General features: G+C 37.9%; 1 protein-coding gene across 3 annotated transcripts in view; it reads left to right on the top strand.

Moving 5' to 3' along the window:
• The window catches only part of Rab27b (RAB27B, member RAS oncogene family), a 140,779-nt gene that overhangs the window by 72,232 nt on the left and 52,839 nt on the right, over positions 1 to 15,708 (top strand). The window contains exon 3 of one of the 3 annotated variants that reach the window (XM_015482232.2): positions 9,707 to 10,053. The exons of the other annotated variants lie outside the window; for them this stretch is intronic. The gene's annotated coding sequence lies outside the window, so the exon portion shown is untranslated. The remainder of the gene's footprint in view (positions 1 to 9,706; positions 10,054 to 15,708) is intronic. 3 annotated transcript variants of the gene reach the window in all.

The raw sequence follows: 15,708 nt of genomic DNA, 5'->3' as shown, positions 1-15,708 counted from the left end.
TATGTGAATTTTTAAAAAAGAATAGTCTTATTAAATGATTCTGTGTTGTAAATCTGAATATTTGACTGCTTTCCCAGTATAATGGCAAAGTTGAGCAGCTTCTGCAACCTCACAGTTGCCCTGTGGCCTGAATATCTGAAATATTTTCTATCTGGCCCTTTACTGAGAAAGTGTATGTTGGAGGACATTGAATGAGGTGATGTTGGTCACGGTTAAATATTTGAATGTCTGTGAATATCCCTCATTGGGGTTGAAGGGAAGATGCTGTTATTGTGTGATTGGCATTTGGTTATATCGGTTTTTCTCAACTTTTATTTCACTGTCTCCATCTAGTCTCCTCCACGTCCACCCCAAGAAATCTTTTCAGACATTTACTTCCCCAAATTAATTTCCATACCACTATTATACTGTATATCTTATTTATGCACCACATGTGTATCTGTGCTTTATACATAAAAGCAGTAAGATTATTTCATCCTCCAAGAACAAATTTTGCCTTCTTGGGGCTATATTGTTCCATTAAAAAATGCATCTAGAGAGATGGAGCTTCTAATCCTCTTGCCTCTGGATCTACCAATAACTATGTACCTATGTACCTATGTACCTAACCATACAATCTGTTAGTCCTTACTCTGAAATCAATTCCATGATTAAATCAGACCTTCAAGGAGCATCATTTGCCAGTCTCTCACAAAAAAAAAGAACTATTTACCTATTTTTACTGAATTATAATTTGCTATTAATGCCATTCTTAAACTCTGATGGCCATTTTGAAAAACAACCTCAAGCAATTTGTTACGGTATTTACTATAAATTTACTGTAAGGCTAGCTTGTTCCATAGGACAAGTCCTCTTAATGAACACGGGAGAAATCTCTTTTTGACCTTAGTTCTATGATTGTATTGGTTTCTCTTAAGCAGCACATTTGTTTTCTTGTTATGGAAATAGTAAATCTTATTAATTTCATGGCCTACATGCAGCAAATGTAAATGATGTTAGAGAAAGCTTCTTCTTCTTGTTTTAATAACTCTAACTTCTGACTTTCCTTCACATTCCTTATCACCTCCATGAAATTTCAATTTTATTTTAAGTTAATTTTACTAAAAATCAAAAACATACACAAACGTGTACAAATCATAAACATACAACTGGATGAATGACACAAAAAACAAACAAACAAAAAAGCCACACCTAGGTATCCAGCATACATGAAGAAATAGGACATCATCAGAAGCCCTTGTGTCTCTTCCCAGTCATGGTCTCCTGACCCCTGCAGGATAACCACCATCTTGACCTCTAAGCCATAGATTAATTTTATCTGACTTTAAAACTTATAGATATGAAATCCTCAGGTAATATTACTTTGTTGCCTGGATTTTGTCATTCAGCATTATGCTGATGAAATTCATTAATGTTGTTACACATAAGAACAGTTCATTCTCATTGCTCTATCACAGTCCATTTTGTGAATATACCTTATTTTAATATCTTATTTTAAAGTTTATGGACATGTAGGTTGTTTTCAGTTATTGCGAATAGCCCTTACAAAAACTTCTGGTAAGCATATTGCAAAGTTTAAGATAAGCTATATCTTGACTATAGTTCAGTTTTCTATCAATGTCAAACCAGTCTGGACTCCTGCCACTTAAGCTGTCCACACCCTCACCAACACTTGATATTTTCAGTCCTTTTATATTGCAACAATTCTGGTAGATGAAACAATTCTCATTTTAATTTCTCTAATGACTAGTAAGAGCAGCTTTTCATGCATATTGGATATTTGGAAAGCCTATTCAGCTTACTAATCATTTTCTATTGTTATTACTTTCCATTTTATTTTCTTATTATATTTCATTATTATAGAAAAAAATGCAATGTCTTTCTGAAACAAATTGCTGTCTATGTAGACACACACACACACACACACACACATGAAAACAATATAAAATAGGTGGCAAACCCAACACTAATCCAAAGCCTAAGTCTTTTGGACATAGACCCTTAACTTTTTGGTATTAAAAAGCTCTGAGGGCTAAGAGTTCAGTGATATCAACAGCACCATTTTTATTGCAGAAAGAATATAGTTTATCTGTCCTAAGTCTGATGTTAGTGTAAATTCTCAGTGATCAGTTTTGCTGATTAAGCTTTAGCTAGTAACTAAAGGTCTTTGTGAAATTTACTAGGAGTAAGTTAAGTCCTTTTGAAAATGGGAAGCCTCATGCGAGGGATACAAGGAATAAAACATGCATATGTCCAGTGTACCAGGGAATTTTAAAAATTGAGTAAATCTCTATTGATTTGTAAATATTTATACACTAAAGGAATCAGCTGGCAGTAGTTGCCTTTTTGGGTTAACTTGTTACTTGTTTAAAATATAATTTACTTTTTCTCCTACAGATTAGTGGCAAATTATAGTAGTTGTTCTAATTTATGGCTTTAGTAAAAATTAATCAATCGAGAACTAAGAACTCTTTAGTTAAGAAAGGACAGCACTAAACATAACTTAATGGATAAACCAATGAAACTCAATTATAGAAGAGAATGCATTTTATTTTCAGGGAAAATTTAAGGAAAAAATGGTCAAAGAAAATACTGAGAACTCAAGAAAATAGTAATGAAAATTACAGGATGCAACATTTCAGAGAAAGGAATTGAATAAGAACTGTTGGTACAAAATGTAGAGATTTAAAGTCCTTCCTTCTTACCAGAAACATGATAGTTCTGAAAGATATTCACTCAAATTTAATTTAAACTTCAAAAATTAATTAAATGCATTAAATTGAGATACTCAAAATGACAAACAGGAAGACTACATGTTTTATTTTGAGGATGAGTAAATAAATGAGATCATTATACGAGGCAATGAGATCCAAAAAAGTAAATTTTAATTTTTGAGACTAAAATGTATAAGTGTTTGGCTTCTGTGACAACATTAGGGACCTTAGTATTTCATTTAATAATACTAATTTACTAGCTAAGTAAAGGTATCTTTATCATCAAAACATGTTCATTTTAATGTTTACATTTATGAAGGTTGAATATCTAATCCCCTAATCTTCAACCAGTTTAGTGAATGTAACTAAATTGTTTATGTGATGGCATGAATCCATTAACATGAACATCTGTATTTACATGCCAAGGTGTAAGTAGCAAGCTCCTCTGGAATTACTGCAGGGGGTAGAGATGGTTCCTTGTCATGGCCCCAAAATACCAATTGTGTCTGCAAAAGTATTAGGTGGTCATTAAGGGCCTAGAAATGCTTTCTGGTCCTCAAGGAAAAACCTGAGGAAAAAACATTAATACCAAATCATATGACTCATGAAGTCACAGAATATAATGCTAAGTCAAGTAAGCCAATCCCAAAAACCAAAGACCAAATGTTTTGTGGTATTTTAAAAACAGCAAGTATATTTGTGCCAAAGCAACTGAGGTATTCATTTACATGGAGATGTATATATAAAAAACTTTATTGGATGGAGCCAGGCATGGTGATTCACTTCAGTAGTCCCAGGATTTGGGAGGATGAGGCAGGAAGATCTTTTGAGTTCACCAGTTCAAGAACAGCATGGGCAGCATAAAGAGACCCTGTCTCCAAAAAAAAATTTTTGGAGTGTTGTTAATAATAATAAAATGAATTATTATCTCATTTCCAATATTTCATTTTTATTTTATTCTAACTTTAAAACAGAGAAGTTTTAAGGATAGTTTTATCATGAGAGTGATAGTCTAAAGGAGGAAGAAGATCCCAAACAGTGATGGCCAGTGTTGAAAGACCTTAGAGGAAAGATCAAGTCCAAGTTTGGGCTGTGTATCTTCCGACTCCTGCAACTTTAATATTGCCTCTGATGAGTTGAGGCCAAGGGTGTCCAGCAATAGCCCAAAGGTGTTTCTGTCATTCATTTCTCTTCTGTTAAATAGTAGGAGAGGGAGTTGCCAAGGTCTACCTGTAAATGTGACACAAGGTCATGATGATTAATGTGAGGGTGTTGAAGTTCCTCTTTCTAATCTTCATCTAGAAAAATACACACATTTATGCTACTACACCTCAAGGAATTTTCTTTATGTGTTGTACACGTTTTTCCTGCAAATCACTCTTATTTTGAGAGCCTGATTCGCAATGCTTTGCATCATTTTCACAAACTTTTGTTTTCAACTTTAAATATCTTGGTTATGAAAAACCAGACAATGAAATATCAATCACAGAATGGATAAGAATCTATACTCTACCTATGTTCACACCTATATTACATATGTTGGTGTATGATGATATCTATGTGTAGTATATGTGTTGTCATAGTAACTTTCCTATATACTTAATTTTTATTAATATGGTTTTCCTTCTACTTCATGTTGTAATTGACATTGATTAAACTATCTTGTGATTGTAATTATGTCCACAATCATAGAATTTTGTCTTTATCAAGGGGTCTAATGTCACTCACAGACAGAATCATGGTACACTCAACTGCTGTGACTTTTGGCAAAGTCAGAGCTCGCATTAAAACTGCATATGAACGTTGCTCATCAAACTGTTTAGACCCTTCCCATAGCATGTTCCTTGCACACAGGAAGCAAGATTCAACTAAATTACTTCCATATCAAGCCCACGTGTATTTTCATTTCACCTTCTAAGACAATGAGATGAAATGAGGTTTAGAGGTGGACAGGTTATGGCCTCACAATTGGGGAGATGTTCTGTGTACAATTGTAAGAATAATTCCAGTGGGAAAACCACGTCTAAAATAAATCTTAACTTGCTTCACATTTGAGGTAATTTGCTTAAGCACACCTATTTCTTGAAATTCCATCCTTGAAAGTGGTAGAACTGGCATGGCCCGGAAGTCCAGTCTTAAGACCTGTTAGTCAGGCTGTGGGCTTTCCTCAGACCAGGGAGAGGTTGATCTGTGTCTGCGATTAGACAGACTTCACAAAACTGGCAATCAGCAGGTGGTGGAGACACACCTGTGCCAAGCCTGCTTTCCCTGCAATCCTGGGCAGGAGGTGAGTTAGTTTGGAAATTTCTGATCTCATCAGTGTAGAGGTCAAGTCAAGAGCAATCTTTAAGAGGCTTTTGAAGGATAAAAGGCACTATCAGGACCAAAAAGGCAGTGGTTCATGTTACCAAGGACAAGAAAGAAAAAAATCAAATGCATTTGTTGTTCAAAGTTTTAAAATACTCATCTCTGTCTTCAGCCCTTTTATTCTTCCTTCTGTTCTCTACTGTATCCTTCATGCCTAGCAGAGAACCAGGCAAAATGTTTGCTGAATGGATAAATCATTGTGCAAATCTGTCAAATCTGTCTTCATTCTGCACCCTAAATTCACTTTCTTCACTGCTTGTAGGTTATTATATAAATTGAAGCAGATACTTTAATAATAATAAAATGTAATGTTATGTCTCTGGAGCAAACATGTTTTGTTTCCATATGTATATTTTAAAGGTACTTCCATTCATTTTATTTTTATTTAGGTAATACATTTCATAGCTCAAAATTAAATAGGATGTTGTTTTAAAGTTATTCTAAAGTGACTCAAGCTGGTCTCCTAAGCTCTGGTCTCAATTTCCACAGGCAAACATTTGACTCATTTAGTGGTTTCTTATTGTTCTTATGTATTTCTAAGTGGTTTGCTTGTCCTGCTATTTTTTATTTAGCAGTCTTGCACATTAGTTATTTACTTTATATTATCATCATTGAGGATTTAGTTGTCTTATGTATACATAGGTACCGTCTTCACATAGTTTTATGGCAGTTTATAGTCAACCATTTTGTCAGTCTTCTCATTATTCTGATTATATCCACGTCTGAACGAAGCCGTGTTCTATCATATTTATTTTTCTCTCACAATGTTTTGTTTTTCCTGGAGTTCATAATGTCCTTTGAGAATTTATTTAGCATACGTTTTACCAACAGTAAATTATTCCAAATTGCCTCCAAATTATCTTTCAAATTGTGACAGAATAGTCTAATTGCTGTAACCACCCCAGAAATCTTGGAGATTTTATGCAAGTTTATTTCTTGTTCAAGCCATAGTTCAACAGGTGGCAGCTGGGATTTCTATGGATACAATCATTAAGAGCCACAATTTTTTTTTCCACTCAGCAGCTTTTACATTCCCTAGGGTCTTAGAGCTCGTCATTGCTTCTCTTCTCTGCATCTCATAAGGAAAGGGAGAAAGCATGGAGGATCTCTGGAGCCATTTTTTGGGTGTGTCCTGGAAGTGATGTTCCACACCTCTGCCCACAGTTTGTTCTAGTTTGTTGGATAGAACTCAGCTGGGTGCCTCTCCACCTGCAAGGCACTCAAAAATGAAATCTACTGGGGTGTGGAGGAAAAAGAGAACATGGAATCTGGTGAGTGCTGCCAGTTTCCACCATTACAAAAAAAAAAATTATTGATAAATTTCAAATGCACAGGAATACCAAATAATCATTTTCTATCTTTCTCAGAGACATTCCCACTGCAAGTCATCCTCCTGCTTCTCTTTAGGACTGATTCACTGCCATTGTTCTGAAAAATTCCCTTTTCTGTCTCCAATGTTGGACTGGCATTTATTTATTTTCAACTCTTTTTCTTTCTCAATTTATAAGTTTTTTTGGGGGGTGGGAAAGGGACTCTTCCTCAAAAATGGCACACAGGAAGAACATTTTTTGAGTCCTTGCATGTATAAATGTCTTATTCACACGGGTGACAGTATGTCTGGGAATATGATTCTAGGCTCAAAATAATTTCATTTTAAAGATGAAGAGGCATTCAAACAAACTTCTGGATCCATTATTGATCTTGAGAAATCCAATGTAATTTCTACTCTGTGTTTCTGGAAGACTTTTAGGTTCTTATTTTGTATTTTTGGGTTCTTATTATTGCAGAATGATGTATCTTGGTGGTTTTACTAATTAACTATTTAAGTTGAAATGTATTCACCTGGACTTTTAGTGGAGGTTTTTGATCCCTAAAATTCATGATCTTTACTTCTGAAATTTTAAAAGCATTATTTTTTTTTAGTTAATTTCCCATTCCTTTCTGCATAAAAAGAACTCTTTTCTAGAACTTTCTGGTATTGCTGTTAGTCAATTTTTCCCTCTCCACTTTCTTTTTTCATAACCTTTAATTTTAATTTCCTAAATTTGTTACAACTTAATTTTCTATCCCATCTACACATGAGTAAAACTTTCAGTATATTGTCAATTTTTGAAGCTCCAAACTCCTGGAGGCTGAACTAAGCAGATAAAGGAATTAATTATTGTTGGTTGATTGCATGGCAGTGGGGAAGGGAACTCTGGGTCCAAGCATTCTGGAAACAGACATCTAACTGAATCCTTTTATTTACCCCATCACTTGGCCCTCTCTGTGCCATATTTCTGCAGCTGGGTTTTGCCAGGAGAAGTGTCTTGCTTCTTGCTGATACCCCTTCTGTGGACACATTGTATGTAATCTGTGCTTGATCAGGTACCAAGCATCCAACTGATTTAAATTCTTCAAAATATTCACTGTAATTTATTTTAACTGTCATGGCTCTTCTCCCTTTTATTTTTCACTGTTGTATAAAAAAAAATTTTTAAATTTTCATTTTGTGTGTGTATTAAATGAGTTTGAGGAAAGGGTAATTAAATGTGATTGGCCATTTTTCACTAGAAGTCTCCTAAGTATATTTATATATCTGCGTACCTCAGAGCTGTTTTATTGAATTAGACAGAAATTACATCAATTTAATTTGTGCTACATAAACTCCAGGTACAGGAAATTTTTATTTTATTATTACCAAGACATGGGATGCATCCCCTTGTTTTTACAAACATTCAGAGTTTCTGATTCTGCTCTACCTCTAGTCAAAGTAACTTTTGTGAAATGACAAAATAATAGTTCTCTCTTGTCCTCTACCACCTTGTCCTGGGCCTCCCTTTTCCCACAGGGAAGGAAATATTCTGCCATTCTCCAGTGATGTCACTATGTTACACTAAGGGCTCTCAGAACAAGAAAGACAGTACTATATGTGACAAGTCACTCCACCAGAACTGTCCCTGCAAGAGCCAGCCTTACCAGGCAGGTGACACACTTATCTGCAGGGAGGGTGAGACGGAGAGCAGATAATAAATGTGTGTGTTAGATTTGCTCATGGCAGGGACTTTTCCAGAAGTACTAAGGAGGCAGCAAAATATAGTGATCACATGAGCCCTACATTCAGAATAAGGAGACCCACATTCTACCTTTACCGACCTTCGTGATTCTGGGCAAGCTATTAGAACTTCCTCAACCTCAGTTTCTTCATTCTTAAAATGGGGACAATAAATATAACAGAGGCCTTGCCTATTTCTGAGCAATGTTGTAAAAGTCAAATGAGATGATCCATGGGCAAGGCTTTATGAACTCTATTGCATACAAGAAATAACTATTAGGATTAATGCAACTAGTGAACACATTAACTGAATAAGAATGTGAAATAATATTGTGAACACAGTCATTTTAAATCAATGCATTCACAGAAGAATAAAATCAAGGTTATATGTTTTTTCTTTTATCTCCATTGGGGTGTATGGATACATACTTGTTCTATATATACATATTGTTGATGGAAAGCACAATGGATTTATTGTAACATTAGATTTCTAACATATGTATTTTGAAAATATACAAACTAAACTTTCTATAATTTCTCCTAGCAAATTCAAAACAATTTTTATAGATGGTATCATGCCATGGAAGAATGGAGTAGATTAGGTACTGCTACAGCAATAAGCCTAGACAAATATCTGTAGAACTTCTTGTGTCAAGCACTTTCACAGTCATCTTACTGATATGAACTGGGTTACTCATTGTATTCCCCATTTGCAAGACAAACGCAGTCCAAAAAATAGAACAGCTTCCATAGGTTTCTAACAGAGTTGAGAACCTTCTGCGAGAAGGAACATTTTCTCTGGTTTTCCACTATTTCACTACCAATTGTATAGGCTTTGGTTTGAGGCTGTTCCTCTGTCCCTTCCACAAGAAATTCTGGGGAACATGCTTCCCAACTAACAGCATTAAGTCCCCAAATCACCCAGTCAGAACAGTTAAGCAATTTAAATTTCAACAATTATCTCATTGCTTACTAATAAAAATGCAAACAATAGGTTTGGAATATTTTTATTTTCTTCTCAGAGGAATAAAGCCATCATAATTACAGATATGCAACCTTGTGGTCTTACTTTTACCATGAGTCTGAAAATTAGGGAAATCAGAGTTATGTCCAAAATGCAGTCCCCAGCAGACCAGCCAGGATCTTTGCTTTGTGGATAAACCTGTAGTGTTCAGAACAGGACCTACCACGTAGTAGGTACTTAGTAAATATTTGTTCAATGACCGTGTGTGCTCATTATTTTAATAGTAACTTATTGATTTCTGCACTGATTTTAAGAAGCAAGGATTAGGTTGGTGAAACCAATGTATTCGTGTGCACACATTCTAACTTTTAAAATGCAATTTCTTTCCAATCCCCTTTTACTTCCCTGAGGCCTTCCTCTGTCCCCCACCCGCATCCCTGGCTCTCTCTGTATTTGTAGACACTCCTCGGAGGAGAGAAACACTCCAAGCGAGCGGTTCTCTCAAGGTGCCAGGGGCTCTTTGAATAGATCAGAGAAAAATAATGAATAAAAATGAGCTCGCCGCTCGGGCTTGGAGCCCACAGTGCGGAGAATTTAACCAGGAGCCAAATGCGTTTCTTATTGCAGCGGTTGAGTCACTGGCAAGATCTGCCTGAGGTGAGCCGGGCACATCCGCGTTAGGACTCGGAGACACGCCTTCTTCTCACACAAACCTTCCTGATCCAGTGGCCTCGGAGGACTCCCAGGGGTGGTGCTACCAGACCTGCCACTTGCAGTCCCGACTGGCAGGGGCTGGGGACCGCCTGGCTTTGGACTTATCCCGAGCCACAGGTTGGAAAAAGAAGGAGCCTTTCCTATGCCCGTCGCCCGGTGAAGCAGATCGTGCGTGGTGGCCGGTCCCGGGGCTGGGGACGGGAAAGAGACGTCGCTGAAATCTGACACCAGCCTCCTCGGCGCTGAAACTTCGCAGGCTGGTGAGTTGGGGCAGGCTGGCAGCGGCGGCTGGAATGCGTCCCCACCCACTCTGGGTATTCGGCGGCTTCGGGTGCCCGATCCCCGGGGGACGGCGACGCGGAGGGGAGCGCAGGCCCAGAGGCTGAGCCCGGCGTCTGCGGAGCGAGCGCAGCTGCAGACTGAGACCCTGGCACCGCGCGCTGCGGAAGCCCTGGCCAACTCCGGGTGGTTCTTTGTTTTGCTCTTTGCCTACCCGACAGCTGGTTAGGACAGAAAACCAAAACCCGGGGTCCAGGCACACGGGTCATGCCAATTCCCTCCCCTCTGTCTCTAAAAAACAGGATACCGATTAATCAGGATAAGAATGATGATGGTGTGTTTAGAGCTTCGTTGGGAAGAAGTGACTTAGTGAGGCCAGTCTGGCAAGTGAGAGGACAAAGATTTTTTTTTTGCCCCCACTTCCTCGGGTGAATCAGCCATAGAGAAATCAGGAATGATTTCTGTGTTTCAATGTTTGGCTGTTACTTTTGAATTCTGATCTACGTGTTGCATGTACTATGATGTGCATACATGGGTGCCAGTGTGTGTGTGTGTGTGTGTGTCCCTTCAGATGGTCACAATAAACTAGCTTCCAAGATTTTCCCACCTGGTACATTACCTAGTTAAGCCCCCAAAGACTATTGAAGCAGGTGAGTTCTAAGCACAGACTCCATTCTTTGGAAAAGCTATGTTTTGGGTTATAACTGGTTAGAGCTGTCACACCTGTAAAGTGCTTAGCAGCATCTTTGGGAGTCCAGACCAAAAAGTAAGGATATAGGATTTCAGTAGTTTTAAAACGGTCTTCATTCTAAATAAATAGCATGTAGTTTCAAAGTTGTATGCAACAAAATTTGAAAGCTATAAATGTTGACATCTACATTTCCCAATATTTATATATATTTACACTTGTTCATAAGATGATATGTATAGAACATAAATAGTTTATAGTTATGAACTTCAAAAAGTAACAGAAGAGGTGGACTTTGCTATGGTGACATACTCAGGTATGCAAGCTTACTGCATTTTCAAGCTACTATGAAGTCCACATTATAGTTATAAAATGAAAGTCATATTAAGTTATACTCCATGTGTTTATAATATGTCAAAATACACTGTACTGTTGTGTATATCTAAAAAGAACAAATTTTTTAAAATACAAAGCCAAAAGATGCTCAAGTACTTGAAATTTTTTAAATATTCCCTTAAATGATCTGAATTAGGGATGATTTATTGCATACAATAGTAAAGCAATTATGTGGCTCATTTAGACATAAACAAAATGAGAGTCAAACTTCTCTTGTGCCACACTGCCACACCCCCCAGATAGTTTTTTTTTTCATATTTCCTAGCATAATCCCCTGCCCAGATGAGTTCAGCCACTCTTGAAGGCAAGAGGAGATGCCTTACGGATGACCAAAAAGGGTGATCTTGACTGGTAGTTTAATATTAATGAGGCTTTTCTGCTTAAGAATCAACTGTGGACTCCTGTACAATGTTAACATCACTGTTTTGAAAGGAAAACAAAACATTTCAGATGAAACCGGATAAGCCTGTTCTCATAGTGGCCAAGAAGGAATAAAGGGGATCTGTCAAATGCAAGCAAACCACAACTCTCCTTTCTCATGGGTCGTTTCTGAGCACTCACATTTGACCTGATGGGAAGGTAACACTAGGAAAGTCATCTCATCTCCTTGGTGTACCACCCTGTACTAGAACTTCCTTCCACTTTCAGACTCGCTGCTCATTAGTTATCTGCTCTTCTAGGAATGTGAACATTGTCCCTAACCCCCAATTGGTTCAGAACAGAAATCGGCTCTTTTCCCATCCTCCTTCTTGGACATTTTGGTTAGGTTTCTGGTCTCTCTGGTCAGTAGAGCATGAAATGTAGATCAACTATTCACATAAAGTTTGTGTCATGATTAATTCTGTTTCGTGAGTCGACTCATCAAAGCTGGTTAGCCAACAGTTCAGCTCTGAAGCAAGTAATTGTAATGTTGAGATGCAGGAAAACAATTACAATAGAAACAGGACAAGACAGATGTTTCCGATGGAGAGTAAGTCACTTTCTAAAAGATAGATGCTGAAGGGGGATGATTTTTTATTCATTAGTAGGAATATGTGGGGCTCAAGTTTATTCTGTAGACACAGGAAGCGTCAACATCATTGAGCATAACAAGTCTATTTCAAACTCTACATACGGAGTTGAGGCTCTAACCTCGTTTGTTTCAGGTCCTTCACAATAATTATTCATGCTCTCCAAATATTAACCTTTATTCCCCAGTCCTCTTTAAATGACAGGCTAGATGATCAGTGATGTGAAGAGCACTCTGCTTAACAAATGGTGAAAAGAACTCTTCAATAAGTTCAGTCTTTTTAACCAAACAACTGCTCAATATACTGAGAAAAAACTATATTAAGTTGATTGTCCTTTTATTCAACACGTATTTATTAATAGTGTCAACAAGCACTATTCTGGATTCCATGTGGGACAAAAGTGGACAAAACAGACAACATTCCCTAACCCTATGGAGCTTACCTTTCCATGGGAGATAAAAAATGAATAAGATGAGCAATTAAATTGATGGTGCATTAGAGAAAGGTGCTAAGGAAAGAGACTAAAGAAAGACAGGCACGCATCAACTGTCACTGTCAGAAGGCAAGGAGTGTGGGAATGGTAGATCAGGTGCCCAGGGCAAGCCCCGCTGAACTTGTATTTTAGTATTGATCTGAACAAGGAAGAGAGTGATCCCTGTGGATGGGAGAAGAAGAACATTCCAGACTAAAGGATAGGAAGCAGGGGTTGCCTGGCACCTTCCAGGGACAGCAAGAAATTTGTGTATCTGGCTCAGACAAAGGGAGAGGTAAGGTCTGGAGAAGGGAGGGAGGGACAGTAATAGGGTCAGGTCATGGAGGCTTTGAAAGTCATAAAAAAATATGTTGGCTTTTGATTTTATCCTGGGTGAAATGAGGAAACACAAAAACACTGTGCTTTAGGTACAACCTGTCAAACATTTTTTAAGAAATACTTTATTGAGTATTCTATGAACTTGAATATTCCCCTAAGCACTGTGGATAAAGTAGATTAATAAAATATACTGGGATCTCTGCTATCGTGAAAATTACATTCCAGGGATATAAATAATTAAACAAATAAACGGTTCTATAAGTCTCAGTGTTGTTACGGAAAATATGTGAAAGAGTAAAATAATTCTCCAGGGGTGGAGGGTGACTATTTTTTAGAGTTTTATTTTATTTTTTATTGGCAGACAATAATTGTACATGTCTTTAGGGTACAAAGACATGTACAACTATTTGATGTTCAATATGTATACAGTTGGCCTTCTGTATTGGTGGGTTCTGCACCCTCATAATTAACCAACTGCGAATCAAAATCTTTGAAAACAAACTGCATCTGTATTGAACATGGACAGACTTATTTTTCTTGTCATTATGCTGTGGTTTGGATCAGGAATGTCCCCTAAGGCTCATCTATTGGAGGCTTGCATCCCAATGCAGCAATGTTCAGAGGTGAAGCTTTTAGGAATTGATTGGTTCTGAGGGTTGTGACCTCATCCAGTGATAAAAACTGTTGGAGATAACCCCTAGTTGAAGGGAGTGGGTCCTTGGGTATGTCCCTTGAGGGCTATATCTTGTCCCTGACTGTCCCACTCTTTTCTTTTGGACTGTCATGAGGTGAGCAGCTTTGTACTGCTACACTCCCACGTGAGGTTCTGTCTCATCACAGGGCCAGGGATAAGAGTCAAGTGACCATAGACTGAAACTTCTGAAACTGTAAACAAAAATGAATCTCTCCTCCTCTAAGTTGTTTTCGTCAGGTATTTTGCCATAGCTACAAAATAGCTGACTAACACACATTGTCCCTAAACACTGTAGTATAACAACTATTGTCATAGCATTCATATTCTATTAGGCATTATAAGTAATCTAGAAATGAGTTCAAGTACACTACAGGGTATGCATAGGTTCTATGAAAATGCTGTGCCCTTTTCTGTAAGGGGCTTGAACATCTATGGATTTTGGTATATGCATGAGGTCTAGGAACCAGTTCTTTCCAGAAACCGAAGGACAACTGTATATTGTGTAATGATCAAATCAGGAAATTTAGCATATCCACCTATCACCTCAAGCATTATTTCTGTGTGATGAAAGCATTCATATCTAAGGAAATGATCTTTCTGCAGAGATCTCTCTGCTTCCTTGAATACATACAGTGGGTTGTGTGCTGACTAGAGTAGACAGAAGGCTATTTCAGGAGAATGGAGAGGACAAGGGCATAGACTAGAGTGGGAACCGTAGTCCAGAAGAGAAGTATATTTCTTCAGAAAATATTTGAGGGGAGCTAAGAGGACCTGCTAATGAAGTGGTTAAGGGGTAAGGATGATGGAAAGAAAAGGTCAAAATGATCACCAGGATGCGTGGTGAAGATACTAGGTAGATGGGAAAGCCATGTTCTAGGATGGGTAGACGTAGGGAAAAGCTTTGCAAGGGAAATGAAGAATTTGTTTCCAGCCATTTGAGGTATTTTTAGGGATCCAAGTGGAAATATCCAACTGAGCTTTTGCATATATGAATCTGGGGCCCTTAGAGGAAGTCGTAGCTGAATATAGACATTTCAGAATCCACTGCCTTTGGATTCTGTTTAGAGCCATAGTCTTGGGGATATCACCTAGAGAGAGATTAGAGAGAGGGATCTTGCACAGAAGAGTTATTTAAAAGCCAGTTAAGTGGGCGGTAAATTACCAGAAGGCAATATCATCAAGAACTCAAGCCAGGAAGTTTTTTCTAAGAATGGTGAGTGTTGTCAGACATTTCTAGGATAAAGGACAAGGTGAAGACTGGGGCATGGTGATTATGTGTGGCTATGTGGAATCATTAGCATCTCGGATAAGAAGGGGATGGAGTTCTCAAAATAAGATACTGAGAAATGGAAAAGAGAGAGACCACTGGAAAAACTCATGCGGTTACATGCAGGCTTGAATAAAATCCATTTTTAAAAGTGGTTTCTAGGATAGATCAGCATAGGAACGTACAGGGTGAAATGCTTGCACAGGTGTTCACTGAGCTCCCAGCATGGCTTAAGGAAGACTGAAACCAGAATGGGTTGAAGTTTGGAAAACATTACTGAGAACCAAAGATTCTGTGAGCATTTGTACAGAACAACGCAGTGGCTAAGGAGGGGTCACTTATCATCATGTGAGTACATGCAAGAGAAAGTGAGTTTGTTCAGTTACTGTTCTGCTTCCCTCTATTTTTGTGTGTAAAAAAATGTGTTCAAAATTGAAGGATTAGATAACACTAAAGGAAAATTAAAATCCAAGAATGTGAAGGGATCTTCATGGCTGCAAGTAGCTTCTTTAAATGGGAAATAATAATGGTGGGAGTGGTCAAGAGGACTTGTGTGAGGAATTAGCATTTCAGCTGAGAGCTAAAGGATGTCTGGGTGCCAGGCAGGTGAAGAATCGGAAAAAAAAAAAAAAAACCACACACACACACAACAAGCAACTCACTGTTCAGAATGTAACCTGGCTTAGAGCTGGGCACATTCAAAGACTGAGAGAAAAGTATGGAGAAGAGAGTGGAAGGCAGGTGGCAGAGAGGGCCAAGGTAAGGTTGGA

Source organism: Marmota marmota, unplaced genomic scaffold, assembly GCF_001458135.2.
Source record: "Marmota marmota marmota unplaced genomic scaffold, marMar, whole genome shotgun sequence".
NCBI lineage: Eukaryota > Metazoa > Chordata > Mammalia > Rodentia > Sciuridae > Marmota > Marmota marmota.
This window is presented reverse-complemented; position numbering and strand designations above follow the sequence as displayed.